The sequence below is a fragment of the Rhinoderma darwinii genome, chromosome 5, assembly GCF_050947455.1.
Source record: "Rhinoderma darwinii isolate aRhiDar2 chromosome 5, aRhiDar2.hap1, whole genome shotgun sequence".
NCBI classification, from domain to species: Eukaryota; Metazoa; Chordata; class Amphibia; order Anura; family Rhinodermatidae; genus Rhinoderma; species Rhinoderma darwinii.
Genome location: NC_134691.1, coordinates 165025190 through 165041935, shown reverse-complemented (window position 1 = coordinate 165041935; position 16746 = coordinate 165025190). Strand labels below are relative to the sequence as shown.

The 16746-nt window shown below is 41.5% G+C and overlaps 1 protein-coding gene across 4 annotated transcripts in view; it reads left to right on the top strand.

The window, feature by feature from the left end:
• CDH20 (cadherin 20) overlaps positions 1 to 16746 on the top strand; it is a 456770-nt gene that overhangs the window by 317908 nt on the left and 122116 nt on the right. The window lies entirely within an intron of this gene.

The window sequence follows — 16746 nt, the reverse complement described above, 5'->3', positions numbered from 1 at the left end:
TGTATTTTGAAGGCACATTTAAAACTGTAGATGTTAGGAATTTACCTGATTGCCCATGTAGCGCATTACAGAGGACTGGTGCAGCATGACAGAAGTCTTGGAGACAGGATTGGGAGGTTCAGACTATAGAGGTTGCTAGTTTAAGATCGTTGGTAAAGCATAGGTAGGGTGGTAGACAGAGATGAGGAAGGAGATGTAAGGAGGTGCAGCATGGTGTAGAGCTTTGTGGGTGATTTGTTTAAATTGTATTCTAAAGTGAATGGGCAACCAGCGCAGAGACTGGCACAGGGCAGAGTCATTGGTGTAGCGGCTAGTTAGAAATATGAACCTAGTTGCTGCATTCATGAAGAGTAATGAGTTACAGAAGTCAAGATGAGGGTGAATCAGGGAATCAGAGCCAGAATGAGAGTTTTTGCTGAATTCACAGAAAGAAAAGGGCGAATTCTGGAGATGTTTTTGAGGTGCAGGTGACATGACCATGGAAGTTATTAAATATAAGGAGTAAATGAAAGATCTGAGTCCAACATAATTGCAAAACAGTGTGTTACACTTTTTTTTTTTCTTACATAGAAAGATAATAGCAGAAATGCGTAACCTTAGTGAGTATTTGTTTGTTGATACATAATATGTATATACAGACTAAAGGATGTGCAAATCTGTATACAGAAAAACTGTATACTGTCATGCCATGCCTCCCAATCTTACTATTTTTTGCAGGACTGTCCAGCAAAATTGATCACAAAGAGGCAGAAATTATCCATATTTGCTTATAATGAGGGATTGCTATGCCTTTTTAGGCGCATCACCAGGAGGAATGGGAAGTGGCTTAAAATGTCAGATAATTTGGTATTTAAACATTAGGCGGTATGTATAGTGTGTTCAAGGCTTCTAGTGTGCAGACATAGGCCAAAAAATGTGTCTGAAAACTGAAAGTATGTGTATATGTGGCTGTATTGTTATTCCTTTGTATAAAGGGATTTTCCAGGACTAAAAGGGTTTTCCCATAAAAAATATTTAACACCTATCCTCAAGATAGGGGGTAAATATCTGATCGGTGGGGGTCCGGGCTTACGTTGTCATTCCTGAGAGCCCCATAGGAATGGAGCGGTAGTGCGTATGCTCAACCACTGTTTTATTTACTTCTTTGGGGCTGCCGAGCGCTATCTTCCGCAGACCCATATAAATAAATAAAGCGATGGCCGAGCATGAACACCGCCGCTCCATTCCTTTGGGGCTCCCAGGAACAGCAAGAGAGGCCTGTTCTCGTGATCGGTGGGGTTCCCAGCAGTCAGACCCCCACCGATCAGATATTTATCACCTATCTTGTGAATATGTGATAAATATTGATTATAGAAAAACAGCATAGTATGGGGACAGGTCAGTTCTACTAAAAGGGCAGTATTGTATGGGGACAGGTCAGCTCTACTATTTGTCCAAACAGCACAAAAAATATCGTGCTGTTTTGCTAATAGAGCCTAACAAAGAATACAAAGTACTCATAGTCATGTGGGGAGCACGACCCCCGCCTCTCTTTCCCCTCTTACCAGTGGCTGATAGTTGCTGTGTGTCTGCATGTATGCACAGCGTCTGCCAGTAACTAGTGAGAGGAGCGGGGGGAGGGGAGCTCCTAACAGGAATGGTGCCACAATGAATAGTGCAGCATATTTAGGTGAAAGATCCACTTTAAACATTAATAGCCTATCCTTAGTACCCGGCCCCTTGCCAATCTACAGAATAAAGGGGCTGCGCCAGTCCTGCCAGTGCTGCGTCCCCCTCATTGTTTAAACAGGCACAGTGGCTCATTCATTCATGCAGGCTGTTGTGCCTGGTACTGCAGCTCAGTCCCATTCAAGCATTAGGAAAGTTTTTTTAAAGGGGTTTTCCAGGCCTTCCAGGACATAAAGGGGAGAATTTGTTAAGACTGGCGTTTCTTCCGCCAGTCCTAATATAAAGAGCGCTGAGGAAAAAAGTGCATAGATTATTAAGAAGTGTACACCTCTTAATAAATTAGGAGCATCCCTGACTTTTCGTATGCCAGCTGCGACTTCGAGTAGATTTGCGCCATAATTTACACTCGTTTCTGGCATAAATTATAGTAAATGCATCGGGCCATGAGTGAATCTGCCCCCATTCACTAAGCCCCGCACACATTTTTAAAAGGTCACTGAATTTTTGGTTAAACTGTAACTTTTCTACGTCAGAATGGATATGTTCTATGTTCTGATAGGATAGGCCATCAATGTTTCGGAAAAACTTTTAAGAAGACATTTTATTAATTGCTATGTATTTTAAATTTTTTTAAAGACTTTAAAGTTTTCTATCACTGATAGGTATTTTATATAGGTAGATATTAGGGGTTTCATTATAGATTCAAGGAGTTTTGTTGTTCTTTGTACTTGCATTTTTGTTCTTTATTTATTATTATCAATATATTATTATTAACTAATATAAAAATGACTAATTTTATCAATAAAAATATAATTTATAGTTATGCTGTACACTTGCCAGAATTCTGTACTGTATATTACAAAATATGTTTAGTTACATTTAATTTATTTATTGTATTAGTTATTTTTAAATTAAGTAATGTCGCCTCTTTATGAAACGTCTTATTCCTTTAATTACTTTACGCTTAATACTTGTCTATACAATGAAAAACATATGTTCCAACCTTTTACAGCATCTATAGATTTACGTTGTAGTTAGAGCATGAAACCTACCATATCCAAAAACAAGGAAATACATAATCACCCATGGAAATTACATGTCCTCAAACTGTTGTTCCCAACATGATCCTTTTTGTAGTGTATCAAATCTATTTCTACGCTACTTTGTAAGCAGTCAACATTGGTGTTTGTCTTTAAGTTCCATGCATGTTTTCTGCTTTGAAAAGGGAAAAAGAACAGATTGCCCCGGTATATTGTGTTCTGGCAATTACTGCACAGCTCACACTGTGACGGAAGCCACTGCTTGCTGATGCATAAAACCACCCAGCTATCCAGGGCCCCGAACAAAAGGAGATCTTCTTTTCTGTGTGTGAATTGAAGCATGTATTGACATATTGGCTGGGGTGCCAGCCCATTACAATTCTAGTGAAGGACAAAAAGAGATATAGAAACTGAAAGACGTAAAATGGAATCTGACAAATGATGTGGATGAGCTGTTTTGAGTACCTGGTCACATAATTCATCACAACATCTTTGGTCTTGTGGGTTTTTTGGGCTTTTCTCATACAAGAAATGATTCACTTCTGTAAGACATTCACAGTAATGTGAAACTATTTCTTTGAAAAGTCTAAAAATGACAGAGCCTTTGTATCAGGAGAATTATTGAAAGTGTACTGAACTGTGTAAAAGTAAAAACAAGAAATAAATAGCTGCTCTGGAGTGACAACTAACTTTTGTGCCAGTTCATCTTTTGTGACCACTGCAATGTAATGTGCAATTTATTGTCAAATACATATCTGAATGCCCGGGTATATTTTCCTGGATATTTATTCATTAATGTTGGAATGTAGTAAAGTAATACAGTGAAAAGCCTGGGATATTTTGGCATGAGAACAATACAAAAAATAAACAGAACGTGCCATAGTGATAGGGTCAGGGGCACAGTGACATACCATGTTAATTGCACAATGATGTAATTACTCTGGACTGTGCTACTTCATTATACAAATTAATGCTATATTATTCTAATGTAGGCAAAGACAATTCAGCATAGAACAATGAGACATGGAGGCTCATGACATGGTGGAGTTTATACAGAGTAGTTTTCACAGCAGGGTCGAGGACCTTAATGGGGGTCTATAGATCTATAGGGTCTATAGGTCTCTAAAACGATGCCACATGTATGGACGTACTGTATAATTTGATATATGAAGATTGTTTTTAATTGTTGACGTATGCAGGGGTCGATGCAGATTTGAACCCTAGGAGGGGGCGGAAAATAGCAGTGCCCAACATGCACCACAGAGAATTTTGTTTCCTTTGGTTACTCCCTTCACCACTCCCTTAAATATGCACACTACACCATCGACAAAAATAGGACAATTAAAGTGGAAAATAAAAACCCCTAATCATATGGCCTATGACAGACCAACACTCGCTTTTTCATCTCTACCACTATACAAACACCAAAATAACCAATAACACCGCTGTACAGTGACCATTTAACGTTCAGATACCACTTCTACACTTGCGGTCTTGAGAGTATTATCACTCTTCAGACCATACAAGAGAATATAGTACTGATCAGACGCAGTTACAGGCAGAATACATAATACTCTGTATTATAAGCAGAACAAAGGATGAAGCGGCACTCCAGAGAATTTAAAAAAAATAGTAGAGGCTTTATTCACCCATGGTATTCACCCACAATTGAGTCATTCTCTGTATTGTATTGCTCCTCTGTTATTCCTCCTTGAAATGTATAAATAAAGTACCAACTAGGTGTTCCCTTTCCGGCTATCAAAGGGCTGTATCCCTACACACTGACACCATCCAATCCTTGCTGACAATGTTAGACTATGTACGGATACATGCCATTAACAAGGGTAAGGGTAATTTTCAGTTGTCAATTAGGCATTAAGGCCAGGGCTACACAGAGACATTTTGTAGCGCTACTGATTGATTTTAACTATCGAGTCACAACTGCATGCCACGAGACAGTTTAGCTTTATAGTTGAAATTAATGAGTTGTGTTACAATAGTCTCTATGTACGCAAACCTTATTCATACATTACCAGGAGGAATAACAGTGGAGAGTTACAACACTGAATAAAGATGTTTCAGAATTGTTATCTCATGGGGAATACAAGAATTTACAGCAGACATGTCAGGAGAGGTGACAGCTCCTATATAAAACCGTAAGTCACAGGTGACATCTTCTCTGATTGTAGACATTCTCTTTCCTTTTTTTCTTCATCTGGCCCAGACCGCATTCATGACTACTCCAGATGACTGAAGAATTTCCTGCAGAGACATCTTTGGCTCCTCGCTTCTACAGCGATCCCTAACATCTGTAGCAATACAAATAAATTTAGACCTAAGATCAGACCCCTTACATTAATCACACCCCAAATCAGACCCCCTAAATTAATCAGACCCCAAATCAGACCCACTAAATTAATCAATCCCCAGATCAGACCCCTTAAATGAACCAGTCCCCAGATGGTTACATAGTTAGGCCTTATTCACACAAACGTATATTACGTCCATGCTACGCGCGTAAAAGTCACTACATTTACAAAGAAAAAAATATTTGTTAAAAAAAAAATTGTTTTATATCAACACATTCTGAGAGTCATAACATTTATATTTTTTAGTCGATTGAGCGGTATGAGGGATGAGCTGTAGTTTTTATTGGTACCAAATTTTGGTACATACAACTTTTTGATGACTTTTTATTACATTTTATTTAGAGCTAAGGTGACCAAAAAACTGTTTTAAATTCTTTATTTCTTACGGCGTTCACCGTGCGCTATAAATTAAATTTTACTTTATTCTGTGGGTCGGTACGATTATGGCGATACCATATGTATTGAGTTTTTTGTTTTTTTTTGCAGCTTTTGTACAATAAAATCACATTTTTATAAAATAATTTATTTTTTGTGTCACCATATTCTGAGATCCATAGCTTTTTTACTTTTCAGTCAAAAAAGCTGTGCAAGGGCTTGTTTTTTGCAGGACGGATTGTTTTTATTGGTACTATTTTGGGGTACATGCAACTTTTTGATCACTTTTTATTCTATATTTTGGGAGGGGTAATGACCAAAAAATAGTGATTCTGGCATTGTTTTTCATAAAAAAAATTGCGGTGTTCACCGTGTGGGAAAAATAACATTATAGTTCTATAGTTTGGGTCGTTACGAACGTGGTGATACCAAATATGTGTACTTTTTTTAACGGTTTCATTTTTTCCTATAATAAACTTTTTTTTTACTTTTTTTACTTTTCACACTTTTTTTACCTGCAACACTGATCGCTGCAAGAATACATTACACTACCTATGTAGTGTAATGTATTCGAACTGTCAGTGTGAGAATAACTTTTGAGAATATCATCAAAAAGTTAATTTATTTTAGTAATTCAATTCAAAAAGTGAAACTCATATTATATAAATTCATTACACACAGAGTGATCTATTTCCAGCATTTTTTTCTTTTAATGTTGATGATTATGGCTAAGAGTTAATGAAAACCCAAAATTCAATCTGTCAGAAAATTAGAATGTTATATCAGCCCAATTTAAAAAAAATGTAATACCGAAATGTTCTCCTACTGAAAAGTATGTACAGTATATGCCCTCAATACTTGGTTGTGGCTTTGCATGAATTATTGCATCAATGTGGCGTGGCAAGGAGGCATATATCAAGTCAAGAGTCACCGCAGCCGTATACCAGGAAATTTTTGAGCACTTCATGATTCCTTCTGCTGACAAGATTTATGGAGATGCTGATTTATTTTTCCAGCAGGACTTGGCACCTGCCCACACTGCCAAAATTACCAATACCTGGTTTAATAACCACAGTATCACTATGCTTGACTGGCCAGGAAACTTGCCTGACCTAAACCCCAAAGAGAATCTATGGGGTATTGTCAAGAGGAAGATGAGAGACACCAGACCCAACAATGCAGACGAGCTGAAGGCTTCTATCAAAGCAATGTGGACTTCCTTAACACCTCAGCAGTGCCACAGGCTGATCACCTCCATGTCACGCCACATTGATGCAGTAATTCATGCAAAAGGAGCCCCGACCAAGTACTGAGGGCATATACTGTACATACTTTTTCAGTTGGCAAACATTTCGGTATTAAAAATCATTTTTGAGTTTCACTTTTTTAATTGAATTACTGAAATAAATACATTTTTTCATGATATTCTAATTCATTGAGGACTATATATATATAATTTTTATTCTATATATACACAGTCGAGTCACATTATTATGACCACGCCCTACTTTCAACGTCGGCAGCGCATAGTCCATGAAGGAAGTGATGTGTCGTGGACTGGCTTGGTGGGTATATAAGGTGTGCGATAGGCTGTCTGAATACATATCGTCCGCTGTTGCCATGGGTAAAAGTGGTGATTTATCAGAGTTGCAAAAAAGGGCTGATTATTGGATTTCTGGCCAAGGGTGGCATTTCTCAAACAGCGCAGTTTGTGAACTGTTCTCGTGCTGCTGCGGTGAAAGTGTATAGTGAGTGGACAAATGGCACCATTGGGAATAACTGACGTGGAAACTGCGGGGGACTACGTGCCATTGATGTGAGCGTTGAACTGCGAAGGTACGTGAGGGCTGATCGTCACACTACAGTGGAGCAGCTCACCGTAAAGAATCAGCCAGGGGGCTACCAGACGTGTGTCTAAAACAACAGTTCAACAAACCCTACTGTATATGGGGCTCCGAAGCAGACGGATGGTCACTGCTCCTATGCTAACAAAGGTTTGTCTGAAAAAAAGGCTTTAATTTGGACGTCAGTGTCAGAATTGGACCACCAATGATTGCCAAAGGGTTGCCTTCTCTGATGAGTCATGTTTTCTGCTTCATCAAACGGATGGACATAGGCATGTCAGGCGAGAAACATCAGAGAACAAACACCCTGCAACCATTGCTGGAAGAAAAGCTGGTGGCGGCAGCGTTATGGTCTAGGGAATTTTTTCATGGCATTCTCTGGGCCCACTCATCCATTTGGAAGGAACTCTAAAACGATTTGGGTATGAATTCGGGTATGAATCTATCGTTGCAGATCTCGTCCACCCGTACATGCTGTTTGTCTTCCCTGGGGCAGATGGAATCTTCCAGCAAGACAATGTGACATGTCACATGGCTAGAAATGTCCGACAGTGGTTGGAAAAGCTCGACCAAGACTTCCAAGTACTTCCCTGGCCGCCTAATTCGCCAGACTTGAACCCAATTGAGGATTTGTGGGACCACCTCGACCATCTAGTTCGCTCTATGGATCCTCTCCCACGCACCCCACAGAAATGTGGGATGCACTGCAGTCAGCATGGCTCCAGATACATGAGACAACCTACCAGCAACTTATTCAGTCACTCTCAGCCTGTCTAGCTCCTGTCCGTGCTGCACATGGCGCTTATTTTGGATATTAGCTGGTGGTCATAATAATATGACTCGACTCGATATATATCTATTTATAATATATATATATATATATATACATATATATACAGTGAAGGAAATAAGTATTTGATCCCTTGCTGATTTTGTAAGTTTGCCCACTGTCAAAGACATGAACAGTCTAGAATTTTTAGGCTAGGTTAATTTTACCAGTGAGAGATAGATTTAAAAAAAAAAAAAACAGAAAATCACATTGTCAAAATTATATATATTTATTTGCATTGTGCACAGAGAAATAAGTATTTGATCCCTTTGGCAAACAAGACTTAATACTTGGTGGCAAAACCCTTGTTGGCAAGCACAGCAGTCAGACGTTTTTTTGTAGTTGATGATGAGGTTTGCACACATGTTAGATGGAATTTTGGCCCACTCCTCTTTGCAGATCATCTGTAAATCATTAAGATTTCAAGGCTGTCGCTTGGCAACTCGGATCTTCAGCTCCCTCCATAAGTTTTCGATGGGATTAAGGTCTGGAGACTGGCTAGGCCACTCCATGACCTTAATGTGCTTCTTTTTGAGCCACTCCTTTGTTGCCTTGGCTGTATGTTTCGGGTAATTGTCGTGCTGGAAGACCCAGCCGCGAGCCATTTTTAATGTCCTGGCGGAGGGAAGGAGGTTGTCACTCAGGATTTGACGGTACATGGCTCCATCCATTCTCCCATTGATGCGGTGAAGTAGTCCTGTGCCCTTAGCAGAGAAACACCCCTAAAACATAATGTTTCCACTTCCATGCTTGACAGTGGGGACGGTGTTCTTTGGGTCATAGGCAGCATTTCTCTTCCTCCAAACACGGCGAGTTGAGTTAATGCCAAAGAGCTCAATTTTAGTCTCATCTGACCACAGCACCTTCTCCCAATCACTCTCAGAATCATCCTGATGTTCATTTGCAAACTTCAGACGGGCCTGTACATGTGCCTTCTTGAGCAGGGGGACATTGCGGGCACTGCAGGATTTTAATCCATTACGGCGTAATGTGTTACCAATGGTTTTCTTGGTGACTGTGGTCCCAGTTGCCTTGAGATCATTAACAAGTTCCCCCCGTGTAGTTTTCGGCTGAGCTCTCACCTTCCTCAGGATTAAGGATACCCCACGAGTTGAGATTTTGCATGGAGCCCCAGATCGATGTCGATTGACAGTCATTTTGTATGTCTTCCATTTTCTTACTATTGCACCAACAGTTGTCTCCTTCTCATCCAGCGTCTTACTTATGGTTTTGTAGCCCATTCCAGCCTTGTGCAGCTCTATGATCTTGTCCCTGACATCCTTAGAAAGCTCTTTGGTCTTGCCCATGTTGTAGAGGTTAGAGTCAGACTGATTAATTGAGTCTGTGGACAGTAGTCTTTTATACAGGTGACCATTTAAGACAGCTGTCTTTAATGCAGGCACCAAGTTGATTTGGAGCGTCTAACTGGTCTGGAGGAGGCTGAACTCTTAATGGTTGGTAGGGGATCAAATACTTATTTCTCTGTGCACAATGCAAATAAATATATATAATTTTGACTATGTGATTTTCAGTTTTTTTTTATATAATCTATCTCTCACTGGTAAAATTAACCTAGCCTAAAAATTCTAGACTGTTCATGTCTTTGACAGTGGGCAAACTTACAAAATCAGCAAGGGATCAAATACTTATTTCCTTCACTGTGTGTGTATATATATATATATATATATATATATATATATATCGAATAAAATTTAAGCAGGGCGCATTTGCTAGAACTTTAAAACTTCTTTAACGGGGTATTCCAAACTGAATGGGACATGCCATAAATGTGTGAGGGTCACGCGCCCACCGCATCCAGACTTGATTGGAGAGGTGGTCGTGAAGCTCTCTCTATTCATTCCTATGGGAGTTATGGAAACATCTGCGTGCAGCCACCTCTCAATTCATTCTCCACCTGGATGTGGTGGCCGCATCACCAGGCGGAACGGGGCTTATATGACCCCCTGTTCTAGAGATAGGTGCGGATCCAAGAACTACACTATTGTCTCTCATTTTCACCTAAAGATTCTATTTTGATGTAGTTATAGTTGCTAAACACTTGAAAACAATATAATTGAAACACCCATACTTATATATACACCATCAAGTCTCGTGTTAAAGGACTAAACAAGACTTGCACAATTGCAGGCAGTCATTGAGTTACACACATCATTCTCTAACCAACATGACAAATGTACAATTGTTCAAGACATACAATACATTACCTAGAAAATGTAGTGCTGTTCAGAGTCCTTAGCTATGAAATCATTTATATACTATGATGTTAGGAGGAATGGTTCAGGGCTCAGCCTTGAGGGATCTAGCTAGGTTTTGACTATATGTCAATATCTGCCAAAATGTAACATCCATTTTTCTAAAGTTAACTAAACGCCCCCCATATTACGGAGTGCATTGCATGTAGGGGAGAATACCTCCATAATACGGTACCTAATGTTTAACTAACAAACTGCATCCAAAACTGCCGCACAACTGCATCTGTGATTCCAGTCTAAGGATCATCACTAAAGATGAGCGAATTTCCCGAAATTCATTAAGGAGCCGATTCCATCGGCTGTCCAATTCGGTCCAAATAAAATCGCTGCGTACCACAAGTGCCCTGATTGTCCTGTCTGACTCTCTGATATTTTCCAGGACTGTATCCAAGTTGCAGTCCTAGAAGATATAAGAGAGTCAATCAAGGCAACCACGACACTTGTGATTTCACCCTAAGGCCTCATTTACACGAGCGTGTGCGTTTTGCGCGCGCAAAAGGCACTTGGCAGCTCCGTGTGTCATCCGTGTATGATGCACGGCTGCGTGATTTTCGCGCAGCCGCCATCATAGAGATGAGGCTAGTCGACGCCCGTCACTGTCCAAGGTGCTGAAAGAGCTAACTGATCGGCAGTAACTCTTTCAGCACCCTCGACAGTGAATGCCGAACACAATATACACCAACCTGTGAATAAAAAAAGACTTTCATACTTACCAAGAACTTCCTGCTTCCCCCAGTCCGGGCTCCCGGCCGTTGCCTTGGTGACGCGTCCCTCTCTTGTCATCCGGCCCCACCTCCCAGGATGACGCCGCAGTCCATGAGACCGCTGCAGCCTGTGATTGGCTGCAGCCTGTGCTTGGCCTGTGATTGGCTGCAGCTGTCACTTGGACTGAACTGTCATCCCGGGAGGTCGGACCGGAGTTATCGGTAAGTCAGAACGTCTTTTTTTTTTTACAGGTTCATGGATTTTCGGAGCGGAAGTCACTGTCCATGGTGCTGAACCAGTTTAACGCTTTCAGCACCGTGGACAGTGACTGTCTCCTGACGTCGCGTACCCGAACATTTTTTACCGGTTTCGTTCAAAACTAGTTTGGCCGAACCCGGTGAAGTTCGGTGCGCTCATCTCGAATTTGACACTCCGTTTGGATGTTTGTAAACAGAAAAGCACGTGGTGCTTTTCTGTTTACATTCAGGAGTTTGACAGCTCTTGCGCGAATCACGCAGTTCGCACGGAAGTGCTTCCGTGCGGCATGCGTGGTTTTCACGCACCCATTGACTTCAATGGGTGCGTGAGTGCGCGAAAAACGCACGATTATAGAACATGTCGTGAGTTTTTTTCTGCGCACACGCGCTGAGCGCAATTCACGCATAGTCTAAACTGCCCCATTGACTAATATAGGTGCGTACGACATGCGTGCAAAGCACGCGCGTCGCACGCGCGTATATTTCGTTCGTGTAAATGAGGCCTTAGGGTATGTGCACACACACTAATTACGTATTTCGGCCGCAAGTTCCGGACCGAACTCAGTGCAGGGAGCCGGGCTCCTAGCATCATAGTTATGTACAACGCTAGGAGTCCCTGCCTCCCTGCCGGACAACTGTCCCGTACTGTAATCATGTTTTCAGTACGTGACAGTTGTCCTGCAGCGAGGCAGGGACTCCTAGCATCGTACATAAGTATGATGCTTGGAGCCCGGCTCCCTGCACTGTGCTCGGTCCGGTACTTGCGGCCGAAATACGTCCGTAAATTACGGACGTAATTAGTGTGTGTGCACATACCCTTAAAATAAAAATAAAACCATGCTCACCTTCCCTGGTCTCCTGTAGCGGCGCGTCCCTGCCGGCCTCCTGATCTGACGTTGTTTTGTCCCATGTTACCACTGCTGCAAAGCATCACTGGCAGCCTCTTGGATGACGTCTATTTGTCCTATGTGACTGCTGCAGCCTGTGATTGGCAAAAGGGGTCGCATGGGACAAAACAACATAATCTCTGGAGGGCGTCAGTAATGCTTTGCAGCAAAATAACATCATCTTATGAGGCCGGCAGAGACGCGTCATTACGAGACTTCCGGCGGCCGCCATTTTGCTTATTCAGCGACACAAACCCTAAAAGTTTAGGATTTCGCCAAATTCAACGTTTTTGGGAAATTTGGAACAAAACTATTTATTTAGAATCGATTTGCTTATCTCTAATCATCACTATGCCTAGCATCAAGGAGTTTATGAACTCCAGCACACAGATGACGCTATATAGCACTTACAGTATTATACCGTTCTCAAGCTATGACTCCAACGGACCAAACAGTAAAGAAAATAAATATTCAGTATATTGAGTTGAATCGGAATAGCTTGACAAGTTAGCGTAAAAGCTCATATTATTCACTCCGATTACAAAGCCAGGGATCTGGAGTTGGTTTCCCTATCTAGTGTCAGGTTTTATAACCCATCACCGAATTGTTAACCTGTCATTTGCAATCGTGCATGGTGCGCTGGCATCTTCACAATCAGAATCTAAGCTTATATATCTACAGTAGATATTTTTAAAACCATGCATGCTCCGACTTTTCTGTGTAACTCTGCTATCACTGCCCACCGTTTGCTGTCATTACTTATAGACTACTGCCTTTTACAAAGGTATCCCCCTCACCGCTGGAGGGACATGAAGCTCCAAAGAGCTCAACTCTTCAAATAAGACAAAATAGTTTCTGACATTGCCCCCATTTTTCTATCCCTCTGTGTTCTTTGGCCGTAGGCAACATTATTTTTTTTTTTTAACATGGATTATAAGTCTATAAGATTGTTGTGAATCTTTGGGCGCTACAATCACAAATTCAAGGCATGTATTAAATTGAAATGTGTGTTAGTAAATCATTTGTAGACAGAAAATGTAGTTTTATATTGTGTGGACTACAACAGAAAAAAACTGTAAAACAATCAGTGCGCCATTTTCTAAAATAATGCGTCAGATTTACTATTGCTGTCTAACATTTTTATACAGTGTAAAAGTAGACCAGGCAGTCAAAAGATGTGCCAAATTTATCACAGTGGTTCATGCTGTATGATACATTTGGTGCATCTGGTTAGACTTGCTAGACACTTTTCTCTTCCTTTTACCAACTCTTGACTTAGATTCCGCCAGTTTTTTTTTAACCAAAACTTGACGCAATTTTGGAGCACTTCATGTATTTTATGCTATGCCCCTTTCCCCTTTTCTAGACGCTTTGAAAAGTTTCTAGTGTGGCGCAAACATTTGTTCTTTTTGGCGCTAATCAATAAGAAATTTGTCTAAACTGATTTGCTCTAAAAAAAAAAAAAAAAAAAGGTGCCACTTAGGCCAAAATTCTGGCGCAACAAAAATAGTAAATCTGCCCCAATGTCTTTTCAGAAAAGTTTACAAATCTAAAGAGCTGTTCCAGGAGGCATGGAGGTAGCACTATTTATTGATAATAATCAGTATAATCACAGGTTTTATTTAGAATATATATAACTTTATTTAGTCTTCTTCTACAATTTGAAGAATTAGGGCATGACCACACATGGCGGAATTCCTCCGCAACTGTCCGCATCAATGCCGCACAGAATCTGCGTTGCAGATTCTGCAGCGGATCTGCACAAAATGTGCAGAAAATTGATGCGGACTGGCCGCTGCGGACTGCAGGAAAAGTGCTTCTCTTCTCCCTATTCAGTGCAGGATAGAGAGAAGGGACAGCACTTTCCCTAGTGAAAGTCAAAGAAATTCATACTTACCGCCCGTTGTCTTGGTGACGCGTCCCTCTTTCGGCATCCGGCCCGACCTCCCTGGATGACGCTCCAGTCCATGTGACCGCTGCAGCCTGTGCTTGGCCTGTGATTGGCTGCAGCCGTCACTTACACTGAAACGTCATCCTGGGAGGCCGGACTGGAGACAGACGCAGGGAGTTCTCGGTAAGTATGAACTAATATTTTTTTTTACAGATACATGTATATTGAGATCGGTAGTCACTGTCCCGGGTGCAGAAACAGTTACTGCCGATCGCGTAACTCTTTCAGCACCCTGGACAGTGACTATTTACAGACGTCTCCTAGCAACGCTCCCGTCATTACGGGAGCCCCATTGACTTCCTCAGTCTGGCTGTAGACCTAGAAATACATAGGTCCAGCCAGAATGAAGAAATGTCATGGTAGTAAAAACAATACGCTCCGCAGCACACATAAGATCTGCGGACTTCATTGCGGAATTTTGACTCTCCATTGAAGTCAATGGAGAAATTCCGCCATGAGTCCGCAACCAGTCCGCCACTGCTCCGCAACAGACAGAGCATGCTGCGGACACCAAATTCCGCTCCGCAGCCTATGCTCCGCAGCGGAATTGTACGCATCGTGTAAACGAACACTGCTAAATTAAAGTGAAAGTCAATGGAGAAACGGCTCCGCTGCGGATTAACGCTGCGGAGTGTCCGCAGCGGAATTTAAGTGAAATTCCGCTATGTGTGAACCCGCCCTTACAGCTCTCTACAGAGCAATTCAAATTGAGAGATGTAGCAGAGCTGAGTTTGTCATGTGTCTCATCGTATCATAAGGTTTAATCTGTGATTTTCCATATGTCTTCATGTAAGGCTTTGCTCACATCTGTGCTATGGCTTCTGAACAACACCCAACGAATCCCGCTGACTAATAATGGAGTCGTTCAGGGTTGTGTTAAGGTTTCCGTAGTTTTGACTGCAAATTCTGCGCTATTCTTGCTCTCAAAGGTGACGGAAACCTTGACGGAAGCCCAGATGCAAATGTAAACAGTCTAATCTTAGTGCATTTTCAGTGAGTTATCATGGTGCATGTAAGAATCACAAAAACAAGCAGTTATAGGACCGCGCTTGGGAAAACTGATAATCTGTGTAATGTCTAGTGCATCGCTGAGGGGGTGGTGCATGAAACGGGGATTAAAAGAACTCATGGAAAAAAAATTATAAAAAAAAAATGCCCTGCCCCTTTACAGTATTCCTTTTAGTAAAGCTTCATGCACACATCAAAGCCGTGTGCACGAAACTTGTTCAGAGTCGCAGGCACTCTATATCCCACTGAAACACAGCGATTCCGCCGCAAAAATCGCAAATAAGAAAAAAAGTATTTCAAATTTAAAATGTAAAAATAAAACACGTAAACTTACCCAAGACAATTGTCATAGCGACGCAATCCTCTGTTCTGAGCGTCGCCCGGCTTCCTGGGATGGCATTTCATCCCATGTGACTGCTGTAGCAAATCAAAGGCTGCATCTGTCACATGGACTGCAACGTCATCCCAGGAGGCAGTGCAGTACTCAAAGCAGAGGGACGCGTCGCCATTACATCGTCTGAGTGGTGAGTATATAACTTTTTCTGCAGTATTTCCGTAGCATATACCACAATTTGGTGCAGTTTTTTGGGGGGAATTCCCTGTGGTTCCCAGGACGAATGCGCGGTGTACTTTTACGCAGCAGATCCACCCTGTGTGTCCCTACCCTTACAGAGGTTTTATGAAGCTATATAGTAATCTAAATCAGCCCTAACAAATACAGCTTGATACATCTCTATATATCTTTCAGTTTTTGTGTAAAACTGTCCGACGACCCGTACTGGTACTGTTATGTCTATCATCAGTGGTTGCCATGTTTGGTAATCCAATATCTGTTAAACCAGGGCTTCTCAATCTATTGGGGCCTCACCTTCTAGAATATGATGATACCTGGACCTGCCCCTTGGTCGAAGTCCATGCCAAATTGTATCTTTCCTTTATCTCCTGAGTCCAGTATAAAATGAACATAGGCCCAAAAGGAGTCAATTCTGCTGCTCACCAAGAGATGGCTGCAGCCAGAGAATGGACTTTGTAGCTCATGATCCCTTCTGTCAAAACTTCCTCCTCAGCTGAACCTCACGACGACTGTGGGACGACTCACCACTGAAGTCGGCCAAACAGAATATTAAAACGCTTTACAACTCGTCACCTCTATTCCCATTGTTTAGAGGGCAAATGCACTATAAAATATATGGTAGATGCCCAACACCTATTTTATCAGGAGGCCAGATGGTTCCATTTGAATCCTGAAAACAAATGGCTCATCTTCTACCTAACAAATGATTTCAGTTACATGAAATGAGCATTAAAATACATGTCTCTTGTGTGCGGGGAGCTGCTAATTACGAAATATAATTAATCAGAGGTATATTAAATACTGCACAGCAAACAAAACCATAGTTCTGCTTCCCCCTGGAGAAAAAGACGCCTCAGAATCGTATCGTCTTGTCCTCATGACTCATCAGGATTAAAGGCCCAATAAGTTTCCCTCATAAAACGTGCTGCTCAGGTGGCAGCCAAGTATCACCGCTATAATCTCTTT